We start from the raw sequence: 13260 nt of genomic DNA, 5'->3' as shown, positions 1-13260 counted from the left end.
TAGAAGACAGCATATCATTGGCTTGGCTCAATAAGGTTCCTTGGTTTGAAGGAGACATCATTTTCATGTCCTATTTTTTGGTGAAGAGGGTAGTCATAAATTAGATATTACACCCATGTCAAGGATGCGGACTGCTCAGGCACAGGATGGTCACCTTCAAACCCTTGGGCCATCTCTAGCAACTTCCAGATCATGTTCTGCAATGATCTTTTCAACTTCTGCTCTTTATTTTCTGTGTTCCTTTCTCCCTCTCTTAGAACAAACACAGGCACTGAATCTGGCTGTGACAGTGTCAAGAACTCAGAAAAGCAGAGTCAGGAGGTATTTCCCACCTGCATGCTGGGAATCGAAGTCAGAGTTCAGATATGATTAAATTCTGCTACTGACAGCTTAGAAGTCAGTTCCTCTGAGAAGCCCTCACCCACTCCCCAGTCTGATCTATCTGCCCTTACCTGTGTTCCTCTAGCAGCACGTACCTAGCTCCGGCAGGCACTTGTCCCTTTCTATGGAAATTATTGATTTGGATCTCTCACACACAACTGTCAGTTTCATGAAGTCAGGAACCAAGTTTTATTCAGCCTCACCTTCCGCGCTCAAACAATATTTCCTATGAATGCCTGGCACTCCATAAGTTGTCCTAATACAGTGCAGTGGGTCCCTGAATAATGTTTCCTTCAAAATGGTTTCATTATAGCATTGATGAGGAAGAACCTGCCGGTCAGTGTGTGAGGGGGTCTGCATGGTCTCTCCATGTCTGGGTGGGTTTTCTCCAGGGACTCTGGTTTCCTTCCATATCCCAAAGATGTGCATGTTAGGTGCACTGGCATGGCTACATTGTCCCAGTCTGAGTGAGTGTGGGGGTGTGTGCAGGTGGCCCTGTGATGGGCAGTGTCCTGTCCAGGTCCTGCTTTGTGCCCTGGGCTGCCAGAATAGACTCTGCCGCTCACAACCCTGAACTGGAATAAGTGAGATGAAACAGAATGATCTTCCTTATTTTTGTTAATTTTTTTAAATTGTATGTAGCGCTCACATTTATTTCAGTGTTAATATTAGAAGTGTTTGGGGTCTTTTAGAAGTTTGGTGATGTGTTTATAACCAGAAATATGGAACTTAACTCTTGTTTATATCAGTTGGCCTATAGTAAAATTGGTTTCAATATGCATCACAGTTTCTAAGACTTAACTATGTGATGTTAAGTAAGAACTTATTGTATATGTTGAAGGAATAGATTATGTAATCTATGATATCCTTACTGTGTTTCAAAGACAAGGACAAAAACATCCTCTGTGCTGTGTATCAGTAAGCACATTCTAATAGGCATTACCATTGAGCACAAATTACAAAATCCTCAGGCAGGTGGTGTGCTTAAGCTCTGTAGTGTTCACCGACAGCATTTGTTAGTCCTGATACTGACTCTGTCCTTGTCAGGCTTGTATTTGTTGTCCATTGTCTCTAGTAAGAAAACTATTGAATTTAACTGAAGGAAATTATTTCAATGAAAGGAAAACTCATTTAGCACTGAACTCACCCAGTCGTTGGGATGTCACTACTGACACATAGTTGAGTATTGTCCAGTATGAATCAGTTTTGATTTTACTTTAGTTTTTTCATTTGTAAAAGGAATTTGAACGTTTTTGCCTCACAGTATCAGAATGAGGTACAGACACTAAACTGTGACCACGTAGCTATTTAATGCAAAATCAAAATATAGTCTAGAAAGTTCTCCTTTGAAAGGACTGTTCTATGAAAACAGAGCTCATCCTTTTTATGGTTTTGCTAAGTCCCTGATTTCTTATTGAACTATGCCTGGACCTTGGTTGTTCTTTCCCCAGTTAAACTCTATTCATTTACCTCTTGGAGTTTCCTTAAGGTTCTAAGTTTTACAAAGCCTTAGAAAAGTCCACATTGGGTCAAACAGCTACATTCCTCTAAAATACAGGTGTTACCTGTTTGTATTAGTGACTCTTGTTGATAAACTGACATTAATGAGACATGTCTGTATTTTAATTAATACTTGTTTTTATAATAAAGGAAGCTGGAAGGATAAGCTTTGGATGAAGAGTTTCAAAACAATGTCTCCTTAAATGTTTTTAAATTTAAAAAGATGGAAAATAAAAGTCCTTTAAAATATATTTTCCCCCTTTTTCTTGGAAACCAGCAATTGCCATGTACTTCCATCCATGAAGTAGAGATTACATTTGTTACTTACAGTATAGCTGAACTTCTGATTGTTTTTCCTATTTACAGATGGAGAAAATGAAAAATGTCATATTTAACAATTCTTATTGGTGGATATGTTACTTTCATTGTGTAATGATTCACAAAATTTTTGTGCTTTTTTTTTTTTTTTTTTTTTTTTTTTTTTTTTTTTGCTGTCTCCAAAATGGACAGCTCTAACTAAAACATAAAATTTTGTTAAAGTGATCTTGGGTAGAGTTTCTAAGGAAGCAAATTTCAGCTTGATGTGAAGGAGAATTTCCTATTTACTAGAGCTGCCTAAAAATGGGAAGGCAGAGTGTGTGCTGACAGGGGTTGGGACTGATAAAGGGGAATTTCGGCACTGGGTGGGAGTTTAAAGGAGCTGAACTTTGTAATTCTAGAAATGTCTCTATGGCCAAAAATAGCTCATTATTGATCGTCTCCTTCTGCCTAAAATGTCTTATTTCCTTTGGGCTTTTAAAGCATTCTGTTCTTTCTTTAGGTTAGAAGTCTTCATTTCTCCTAGACTGCTGCTTTTAAACTATACATGGCCATGAGAAAAGCAGAACAGTAAAACGTGATCAGTTTTAACAACCTAATGCGACTTCTTTTATTAGTTAAATACAACTAATATTGTATGTTCCCGAAGTGTGCTAAATGAATGTTAAATTTAAAAAGGGAGAAAGGGTCATTTTGGCAAATAGGTTTGGGAAATTCTGGGCCAAAACAAATTAAATAGCATCCTTTACATAGGACTTTTGAGAGCTTTTACTATGCTAATGGGAATCTACAAGGAGAGGGGTGTAGTACACAGTATTCCCAAGATTCCTTTAGCTACAAAACCTTTTATTCATAGAGAATATCCTATAGCATATATGAAGGCTGCCACTTATTGAACTTAATGCAATGTGTTTGCATAAATAAACTCAAGTTACATTTACGAAGATACTCTGAGATTGGCATTACTATCCCCATTTCAAAGGTGACAAATCTAAGGCTAGAGAGCGACTTGCTAGTAAGTTGCTGAGCCATTATGCGAGCAGTGAAGACTCCATTCTTAACCATCCACTATTCTGCCTCTTAAGATGGCTGCAGCCCTCAGGGCCATGTGATAGGAAGCTATCACGTGACCCTGAGCTGTCCTGCTGGTCCTGGGTCACTAGGCCCAAGTGTCTTCTGGACTCCAGCTGCCTGACTGAGGCTCTCCTACTTACCTGGGACTCCACTTGTCCTGCTTTCAGTTTCTAACACCCAGCATTCACTATATCATGCACAGATACAGCACTTTCGACACATTGAGAACTGAAGGGGCTCCGGGAAAGATGAGCTCACTCTGGGACTGGAGCAGTTAGGAATGAGGAGCCGTTGAGCTGGCACTAGATGATGAGTGGGATTTGGAGTGGCTGAATGGCAAGGCATGGACATTTCAGATCAGAATGGCATGAGCACAGACTTCATATAAGAATGAATATGACAAATAGAATAGGAGGGAACTTTCCAACTCACTCTACGAGGCCAGTGTTACCCAAAAATAAAAAAAGAAAACAATGGATCAATATGTCTTATGAATATAGACATAAAAAATCCTCTTTAAAATACTGGCAAACTGAAGCCAGCAATATATAAAAAGGATTATACACCATGATCAAGTGGGATTTATCCCAGGAGTGCAAGGTTAGTTTAACATATAGAAATCAACAAATATAATATACCATATTAATAAAGGACAAAAACCATATGATCATCTCAATAGAACCAGGAAAAGATTCGTCAAAATCTAATACCCTTTCATAATTAAAGAAAAACACATAGACTAAAAGGGGGCTACTTAGCTTGATAAAGGGCAAATACAAAAAATCCACAGTTAACATTGTACTTAATGGTGAAAGAATGAATATGTTCCCCTTAAGATCAGGAACAAGACAAAGATGTCTGTTCAATACTATATTGTACTGTACTGTAGGTTATAGCTAGGACAATTAGGCAAGAAAAAGAAATAAAAAGCATCAATCTTGGAAAGGAAAAAGTAAAACTATCTCTATTTGCAGATGCTATGATCACGTTAGAAAATCCCAAAGAATCCACACACAAAAAAAACCAAACCCTGTTAGACTAATAAAGTTGATCAGGGTTATAAGATAAAAGATTGGAGTATTTATATTTCAATTGTATTTCTGTACACTAGCAAAGAACAATTCAAAAATTTAGAAAACAATTTCATTTACAATAGCATCAAAAGGAATAAAATACTTAGGAATAAATTTAACAAAAGAAGTATAAAACTCATACACTGGATATGGCAAAATATCATTGAAAGAAATTAAAGATCTAAATAGATGGAAAGACATCCCAAATATATGGATCAGAAAACTTAGTATTGTTAAGATGGTGGTACTCCCCAAATTGATTTACAGATTCAATGCAATCTCTCTCAAAATCCCATTTGCTGTTTCTGCAGATAGGGTCCTAAAATTCATATGCAAATGCAAGAGACCCAAAATAGCCAAAACAATCCTGGAGGGCTCACACTTCCCGAGTTTGCTACAAAGCTACAGTGATTAAAACAATGTGATACTGGCTCAAGGATAGCTATAAAGATCAATGGATTTGGATTGGGAGTCCAGAAATATACCCTTACATTTGTGGTCAGTTGATTTTCTGTAACAGTGCCAACACAATTAAATGGGTAAAGAATAGTCTTTTCAACAAATGATGCTAGGATGATGGATAGCCACATGCAAAAAAAAAAAAAATTAAATTGGACCCTTTTTTTATGCCACTCACAAAAATAAACTGAAAATGGATCACAAATCTACACGGAAGAGCTAAAACTATAAAACTCTTAGAAGAAAATAGAGGAGTAAATCTATGACCTTGGATTAGGCAGTGATTTCTTAGGTACCAAAAAGTACAAGTGAAAAAAGAAAAAATAGTTGATAAATTGGACTTCATCAAAAATAATTTTTGTGCCACAAATGACACCATCAAGAAAGTGAAAAGACAGTCCTCAGAATAGAAGGTAACATTTGCATATCATTTATCTGATAAGACATATTCAGAATACGTAAAGAATTCTTATGACTCAATAATAAAAGACTATATTTCTTAAATATTTCTTAAATAAGCAAAGGATTTGAATAGATATTTCTCCAAAAAATATAAAAATATTCATTAACATATAAAAACATACTTGTTCAACATTATTAGCAATCAGAGAAATGCAAATTAAAACCACAATGAGATATCACTTCATATTCATTGGGAATGCTATATTATAAAAGACAGACAATAACAAGTGTTGGTGAGAAGGTGGAGAAATTGGAACCCTCATACACTCCTGGTGGGAATGGAAAATGGTCCAGCCATGTTGGAAAACAGTTTGGCAGTTCCTCCCAATGTTAAACATTAAGTTACCATGTGTTGTAGGAAATATCCAAAAGATGAAGGATAGATACAATGTGGTGCATAACCATAAAATGGAATATTACTTGGGAATAAAAAAAGAAATACTAATCCATATTATGACATAAATAAACTTTGAAAACATTATACTAATTGAAAGAAGGCAGTTAAAAAGACTACATATCATTTCATTTATATAAAATCTCAAAATAGACAAATCCATAGAGACAGAAAGATTAGTGGTTGCCAGGCACAGTGTAGGGCGCGTGTGAGGGAGACTGTTAATAAGTATGGGATTTCTTTTGAGAGTGATAAAAACCTTCTAAACTTAGGTGGTGATGATGGTATATTCTGTAAATATATTAAAAATATCGAAATATACCCTGTTAAGAGTTTGAATGTTATATATGGCATGTGAATTATATCTCAATAAAGACAGGGTTTTTTGATGGAAAAAAGGAATGAATGTGGCATTGAAAAGGTCATAGCTGGCTGAGGTGATAGGTTCATGTTGGCAGGGGAATGTAGGGGCCCATTTTCCAACCCTAAAACACTAAAATAGGAGGTAGAAATTTCGGATAGAACAGAAAGGGATCATTTTGAAGTAGGACATCACTGCAGAGTAGAGCAGTCTAGCTGGGAAGGGCAAGCAGTTGCTCCTGTTTGTTTGAGGGTGTTGAGCCCTGTGCTGGACAGTACAGGCACGCTGATGAGATGAAGGAGATGGGGAAAGAGATACAGGTCATGTTCGAACTGCCTTCTGAAACTATATGCCTGTGTCTGACGCCCTGCATTATTCCATCCCTGAAGGGCTAATGGAAATCTTACTCTCTATTTATATGATACCCTTTATTCAGTAGACACACACACACACACACACGCTCACACAGACACACACACACACCAGTGTTAAAGGTTTAAGATGATTTTTAATTACTTTACAAATGGGGAAAATAAGGCTCAAGGAGATCACAGTGCTGTTAGTGTTAGAGATGTGACTAGAATCTTAAGTCAGCTGATTTTGCACATGTTAATCCTTTTGTCTGGAACAACCCCATCCCCCATTCTTACCTTCTTCATCCAGCTCATTCCTCATCATCCTTCATTTCTCTCCACAAATGTGCCTTCTTCAGCAGAACAAACTTTCTCTGACCCCCTCAACCTAGATCAGACACCTCTGCCATTGTTCTCACAACTACCTCTACTTTTCCATAAGGGCATCCTGTAGGGATGCCTTTCTCTGTACTTCCAGCCTCTAGAACTGCGCCTGGCACATAGGAGGTATTCAGTAATTATTCATTTAATGAATGAGTACATGAATACTGCTCTTTTTACCATTCTGACTTTTCCCACTAGAGAAGTCAACGTTTGTCTGATTTATCTTTCTGTTTCTTACCATGGTAAAGAGTATCATTGTCCCTCTGATCTGCTGGAAAAGGAAAATTACAGAGTTGGTGTAATGAGACAACATGTCACCAATAAACTTACAATGAAGCTCAGGCTCCCTGATTACCGGTGCACCTTAGGTCGCTGGGCATTGTTGCTTTTCAGATGAAGTCAGGAAAAGACTTATTTTACTTGATCATTTATCCTCTATCTGTAGGAACCTTTGATATATTGAAATTGGACAGGGACTAGAGAAGAGGTACAAAAACCATTAAATGAATAAAAATTAGGAGAATCAATAAAGTTAGGCTGCGTGAATGTAGGGGGAAAGAAGTTTGATAGAGCAGTTACAGCGATTATTGGAGATACAATATATGGGTGAGACTAGATCAGGAGCCAAGGTCCTCTTGGGATTGAAGTTGCTTTCGCTCATGAGCTGTGTGCCCTTAGCCAAGCAAGCCCCTTCATCTGTTACATGAATGTGCTATCTCCCAGGGTTATTAAGAGGACAAAAAAAATGCATGTGACATTACACTATCTGCTAGCACCTTACACATGCAGGGTAATATTATTACTGAGATAAAGAGGAGGTAGATAACTAGTTTTCTACTTCCAGAGCATAGACCAAGACTCAGTTGATCCTGGTGATGGCTAGAAAGGTTTATGAAAAGATCTTTGTCTAGGTGGGGCACCTGAGGAGTGGAATAGATAGCATGGAAGCCCATGGATTCCCTCAGAGCTTTAGAAGCAGGTTGGATCACTCATCTTATGTGATATAGATACAGGACTGGGCCAGGGGTCTGTAGTAGATGAACCTTTGGCTTCCAATTCTAAGCGTCTATGTTTTAAGAGTCCAAGCTCTCCTTCACTTCCTTGAATTTTTCATGATGTATCCTGTTTCTGTTGTAATTATTAGGTAATTGAGTACTCTATAGCCTATTGAGTACCATATATTTTCACAGAATACCAAAGTCAGTGCCGAGCCTTGTCAAATGTGCCACGCAAAATATAATGTGACTCCACTCTCTTCCAGCAACTCTAGTTTCATGAGGATAGTTAATTGCTCTTTAGCATTTCATTTGAATGAGACTCACGAATCTGTTTAGGAAGAAAACTGCTGATCAATTGCAATTGCCCCTGTTGTCATGGAAACAAGCTGCAATGAAACTATAATTATATTTCCTTATTCCTGAAGTGAATCCCTAATCATTGCTATGGTAATTACCCAATATCTATGGTCCCAAATTATATGATGCTTGTCCAAAAAAAAAAAAAAAAAAAAAACAAAGGATAAAGAGGAAGAAGAGGGCTGGTCTGAGACATGTGTTGACTGTGCAGCTGCAGAGAGCTTCTCTTTTTTTGGGTGGGAGAATTTCCCTCTGTAAGCTCCAAGGTTAGATGATGTCAGTGGGTCTTATACTGTGCCCATTTCTTAGAGTAGTGGCTGGAAGGCCATATCAAGTAGGATGCTCTCAGCTGTAATGGAAAACATGGCTACTAATACCTTCAACAGTAATGAAATATAGTATCTGAGGTACCTGAAAGTCTGGAGGACTTTCCAAGTTCCAAAGTTCATTAATGAAGCAACTCAGCAACATCATCAAGATCCAGTCCGATGCTGTTTTCTTATTCTCGGGGAGCAGTCTCCTCAGGGAGTAGGCTCTTGTTCTCAGGCTGTCCCTTCATTGCCCCAGCATGGCTCGCCACAGTTTCAGGTGTCGCATACAGTTGATAAAGACCAGGGACAGAAGGGACCATCTCTGTCTTCTGTCATATTTTGAGAATGAAGAGAACTTTTCCAGAAACACCTGCCCCAGCAAACTTCCCCCAATATTTCATTGTTCTTTTCACACCAGACACCACTGCAGGCAGTAGTTCCAGATAACAGAATTTAAAATGGAGATGGCTTTTCTTGACCCTTCTCTACTCTCCTTGCATAGCGGGTGAGAGATGAAATAGCATGACTACAGGGTTAGCTTCGTCTTGCTTTGCTTCTCACCTTTCTCTACTGTGACCTTCTAGTGCCCCAAGCTTCAGGGCACAGGCCATCAAGCACCCTCTGATCTCTGTCACATCTGCAGATAAGCATGGGCACAGAGCACTGGACCTGGGCTTGGCATCCCAGTAGCATGGGGTGTGGCATCCTTTGCTCTCAGGAAGCAGCATGAGCCACCAAGAAAGAAAGGCAGCCTCATGAAAGAGAAGTAGAATCAAAACACCAGAGAGCAAATCGTTGTCCATCCACATGAGCTAGGTCGTAAAGGAGAATCAAGACACAGATTCAAAAGCAGAGTATGGTGGCTATTTTTGGTAATTGAGCTGTTAGCATTCAGTTCCCCTTCTCAACAGCACCCAGGTTTCTTTTCAAGGATTCAGGTTTGCCTCACCGTGTGTACTGCTGACAGGACCTAGTGCCTGCTTCCTCTCCCTCTGCAGCCTGACATGAGCACATGACTTAGCCTCACCAGCCAGTCTTTCTCTCTTAGGCTTTGACTTGGCAGGTGGGTCAAAGATGCAAGGGACACGATTATGAAAGCCTCTGTAACCGCCGTGAGGGTTGCTATGGGTGCTGACACCTGGACTGTGAGAGTTCTCGTCAATCCTTTTTCCAAGTCTTATCACTAGCTGTCTTTGTTCTTTGAGCCCTCACTGTTCTCGTAAATTTTCTTTCAGTTGAGTGAGACAGAGTTTCTGTTGCTTGTGACTAAGAACTATGACTGACAAAGAATGAAACTAGGAAAACTTGGTGAGAGGGGGATTTGAAATAGAAGGTGGGAAGCAAAGCCTGGAGCAATTCCCTTGTTTGAGTTGAAAAGAAGGCTCAGAAGAAACCTTCAAAAAAGAGATGCTGGACATCCTCCTGACTTGTCCATCCATTGGTTTCTCAGAGCTTTCCACAATGGCTTCCTACACAGGCCTGACCTACCTGAAATGTACCATGATCTGGAAATATTCCTCTCGTCCTATCGACATGTTTGTATCATGCTTTCTATTCCCTCAATGACTTCTCCATGGGAAACACATCTGATTAGATACCCTATGATATCAATCATTTACTTATCCATTGAAAAAATTTACTCACAAATTTTATTGTATAAAGCACTTTGGAAGAGGCCAAGATAATAGATGTGATCCCTACCCTCATGCAACTCATAGTACTGTGGCAGAGATAAGATGATGCCATTGTTAGAATCACATCTGTGTCGCCCTTGACAACGTACAAAGCGTTTTTATTTTCCCTCTCATTTAAGGCACGATTATAGTAACCAGAACATGAACCAACAAGAGATACATACATAGGGGCTTTCAGTGGGAGAAAAGATCTCTTTCCTCTAGGGAAGCAGGAAAGGCTGTGTGGGGTTGGTAAGATTTGAGTTGGACCTTGAAAGATGAGTAGGACCTGAACTGAGATTGGCAATAAGCCATCCCTGGAGAGGAAGAACCTAAGCAATGATAGAGCCCAGAGGGGATATTTGGGGAACTGAGTGCTTGGGTTTGCCTTATAGGGTTTTTGAAGTAGGATAATATTGGATAATAATCAGTAACACTTAGATAAGCACTTACACTATCTAAGTGCTTTATAAATTGTAATTCTTTTAATCCTAACAGAAACTCCATGAGGTAGGTCCTCTTCTCATCCCCGTTTACAGATAAGGAAACTGAGGCACATAGAGACTTAGTGATTTGCCCAGAGTTGCTTAGGGCCCCATCATGAAGAGCCTTAAGGGCTAATCAATAATTGCAACTTCATCTGGTAAGATTTTAGCACAAGGGAACCACTGGAGGTTTTGAGCTGATGAATTCACAGCTGCAAGATTAACACACAGTTTGAGAGAAAGTGGAATTGGAGAGGACTTCAGCTGGAGATTATTTACAGATATCAATCACGTTACAATAGGCCAGAGGTAAAACTAAAGCAACAGTGACAACGACACACTCATTGGCCCTTCAGCTGCCCTCAGCGTTCCTCCACTTATTTCTGAGCTCCGCACTCACGCATTCTTATGTCTTCAAGAACAAGTCTTGTGACTCTCCACTGCCTGCCTGGGTCAGGGGTGAGAGCACCGTGCCAGCAACCTACTATCAAATGGTCTGGAAAAATAAAAGTTCTTCATGCTACACCTACAGTGTTTTTATAAGTCTGAAATGGTTACAAAACAATAATAAAAATGAAACCTTCTCCTGAGCAAAGCTTAAAAAGTGTGACCTTTATATTGCTTTTGTTATGGTCATTAGCATAATAATCCACTCCATATATCACAGCATGATACAGTAACCCTTCCGGGCCTCAGCTGAACTTCCTGAAATCATTCGCAACTTTAAGATCCTTCAGAATAGCCCTGTATTTTGGTCTCTGTGTTGCCAGAGTGCACCCCAGAGTACTATATTATTTATTTTTAAGTAACCTCTGAGACCGTCTAGGTAGAATTATGACTGTCAGACTATACTTATACCAGACAAAATAGACTTTAAAACAAAGGCTATAAGAAGAGACAAAGAAGGACTCAGTAATCCCACTTCTGGGTATTTATCCCTACTTCAAGGGACATGTGACTCCATATGTTCATTGAAGCATTATTTACAATAGTGAAGATATGGAGGATATCTGGTTGTTCATCTGTTAGTGTGTGTATATGGATAAAGAAGAGGTGGTACATGAATACAATAGAATATTTCTCAGCCATAAAAAAAAAAAAAATGAAATCTTGCCATCCGCATGATTTTTCCCTAGGTCCAACTTGGATGGACCGAGAGGACATTGTGCTGAGTGGAGTAAGTCAGACAGAGAAAGACAAATACCATATAATTTCACTTACATGTGGAATCTAAATAACAAAATAAACAAGCAAGCAAAACAAAACAAAACATAAATACTGAGAACATTGATAGTTGCCAGATAGGTGAAAAGGAGGCCAAAAAGGGAAAGGGATTAAGAAGTGAAAATTGGTAGTTACAAAATTGTTATGGGGATATAGTCAATAATATTAGACCTTCCACCGCTTTAAAACCCTTCACCTAGCTAGCACGGGATTGCATTCAGTTGAATTCAGATCTGAATTCAGTTTCTCACTCTACTATTTCTATTTGGATGACTTAAGATTATATACCCATTGAGTTTCATCTGCAACAAGATTCCAGTGATGAAATAATGAAAGTAAAACTCAGAACAGTGTTTTCAACTAAGTAAGGGATGATGGTGGTGGTGGTGGTGGTAGTTATTATTATTGCTTAAAATCCTATAGCCAGGAGGCTCATATTTAAGTTTTTTGTTTCTTAATTTAATATGCGTTTTTACCATGCTGCCTGTAATTTGGCAAATTAGATGATATGATTTGGTGCACAATCTTCTCAGCTAGTCTAGACCTGGTTGGGACCCTGCCCCCCACATTTCTGTATTCAGTGCAGAGACACCACCGGGGGACGCTACCCCACCCCTATGCTGGCTCTTCTCTCATATACTTGGTCATTGAAAAAAAACCTCTCGGTGGGGACCCTCTCTGGGGAGGGGAGAAGGAGTGGTGCCCCTCTCCCCTAGGGGTGCTGCTGGTGTGTGCCTGGCATGGAAGTGTGCCTGCCTTGTCTTACAGAGGGTGTGCGAATCTGCCTGCCTGTGAACAAGCCTGGATGTCTATTCGTTTCCCAGAGATAACTTAGTTTGCAAGATCTAGTAAGGAACAGTTGGCTTCTTCTGCTTCCTCTCCCTGTACCTCCTACCTGTACCTCACCGTCAGGTAGAAATCTGGACTTCCTTGAAGCCCAACTCTTCAACTGAAAAGCGTGTATTTTGGGATACCTTCTACCTGTAAGCTCACTGTGCACGAAGCCTGTCAGAATTTCCCGAACACATATTTCCTACCTTTCTCAGAATTTCTTAAGAGTCTCACCAGAGAGACTCTTTATTCCTTTAGTCTGTATCAGCAATTGTAGTCTTTGTCGGGTTTTTGTTTTAGATAGATATATCTTCTGAGCTGGTTGTAATCTGAGAGAGAAGCTCTTGCCTCTTCCTTCCAGATTCGCATGTTACTTAAAAAATACTGGTTGGCAAGACTTACTGGGGTAAAACTGACTGTGACAGCTTATCAGGAAAAAGACTCCTCCAGTTAAAATTTCCGCAGTGCCTTCTGTCCTGGGTCCTCTACAGATAAATAACTGTCTGAGTTTTCAGTGCATGGCTCTGAAATGTTATGTTGGAGACATGCTCCCTTATTCCTGTGGGACACTTCTGTCTGCCCAGCCACTTGTCTGATCCATAGCAGAAAAGGATGCAGTGCT

At 39.4% G+C, this 13260-nt stretch overlaps 1 protein-coding gene across 11 annotated transcripts in view; it reads left to right on the top strand.

Moving 5' to 3' along the window:
- CRACD (capping protein inhibiting regulator of actin dynamics) overlaps nt 1–13260 on the top strand; it is a 230569-nt gene that overhangs the window by 187315 nt on the left and 29994 nt on the right. The window lies entirely within an intron of this gene.

The sequence above is a fragment of the Rousettus aegyptiacus genome, unplaced genomic scaffold (genome assembly GCF_014176215.1).
Source record: "Rousettus aegyptiacus isolate mRouAeg1 unplaced genomic scaffold, mRouAeg1.p scaffold_m13_p_10, whole genome shotgun sequence".
NCBI lineage: Eukaryota > Metazoa > Chordata > Mammalia > Chiroptera > Pteropodidae > Rousettus > Rousettus aegyptiacus.
Note: the sequence above shows the minus strand (reverse complement) of the source record. Positions and strands in the feature narration are given on the sequence as shown.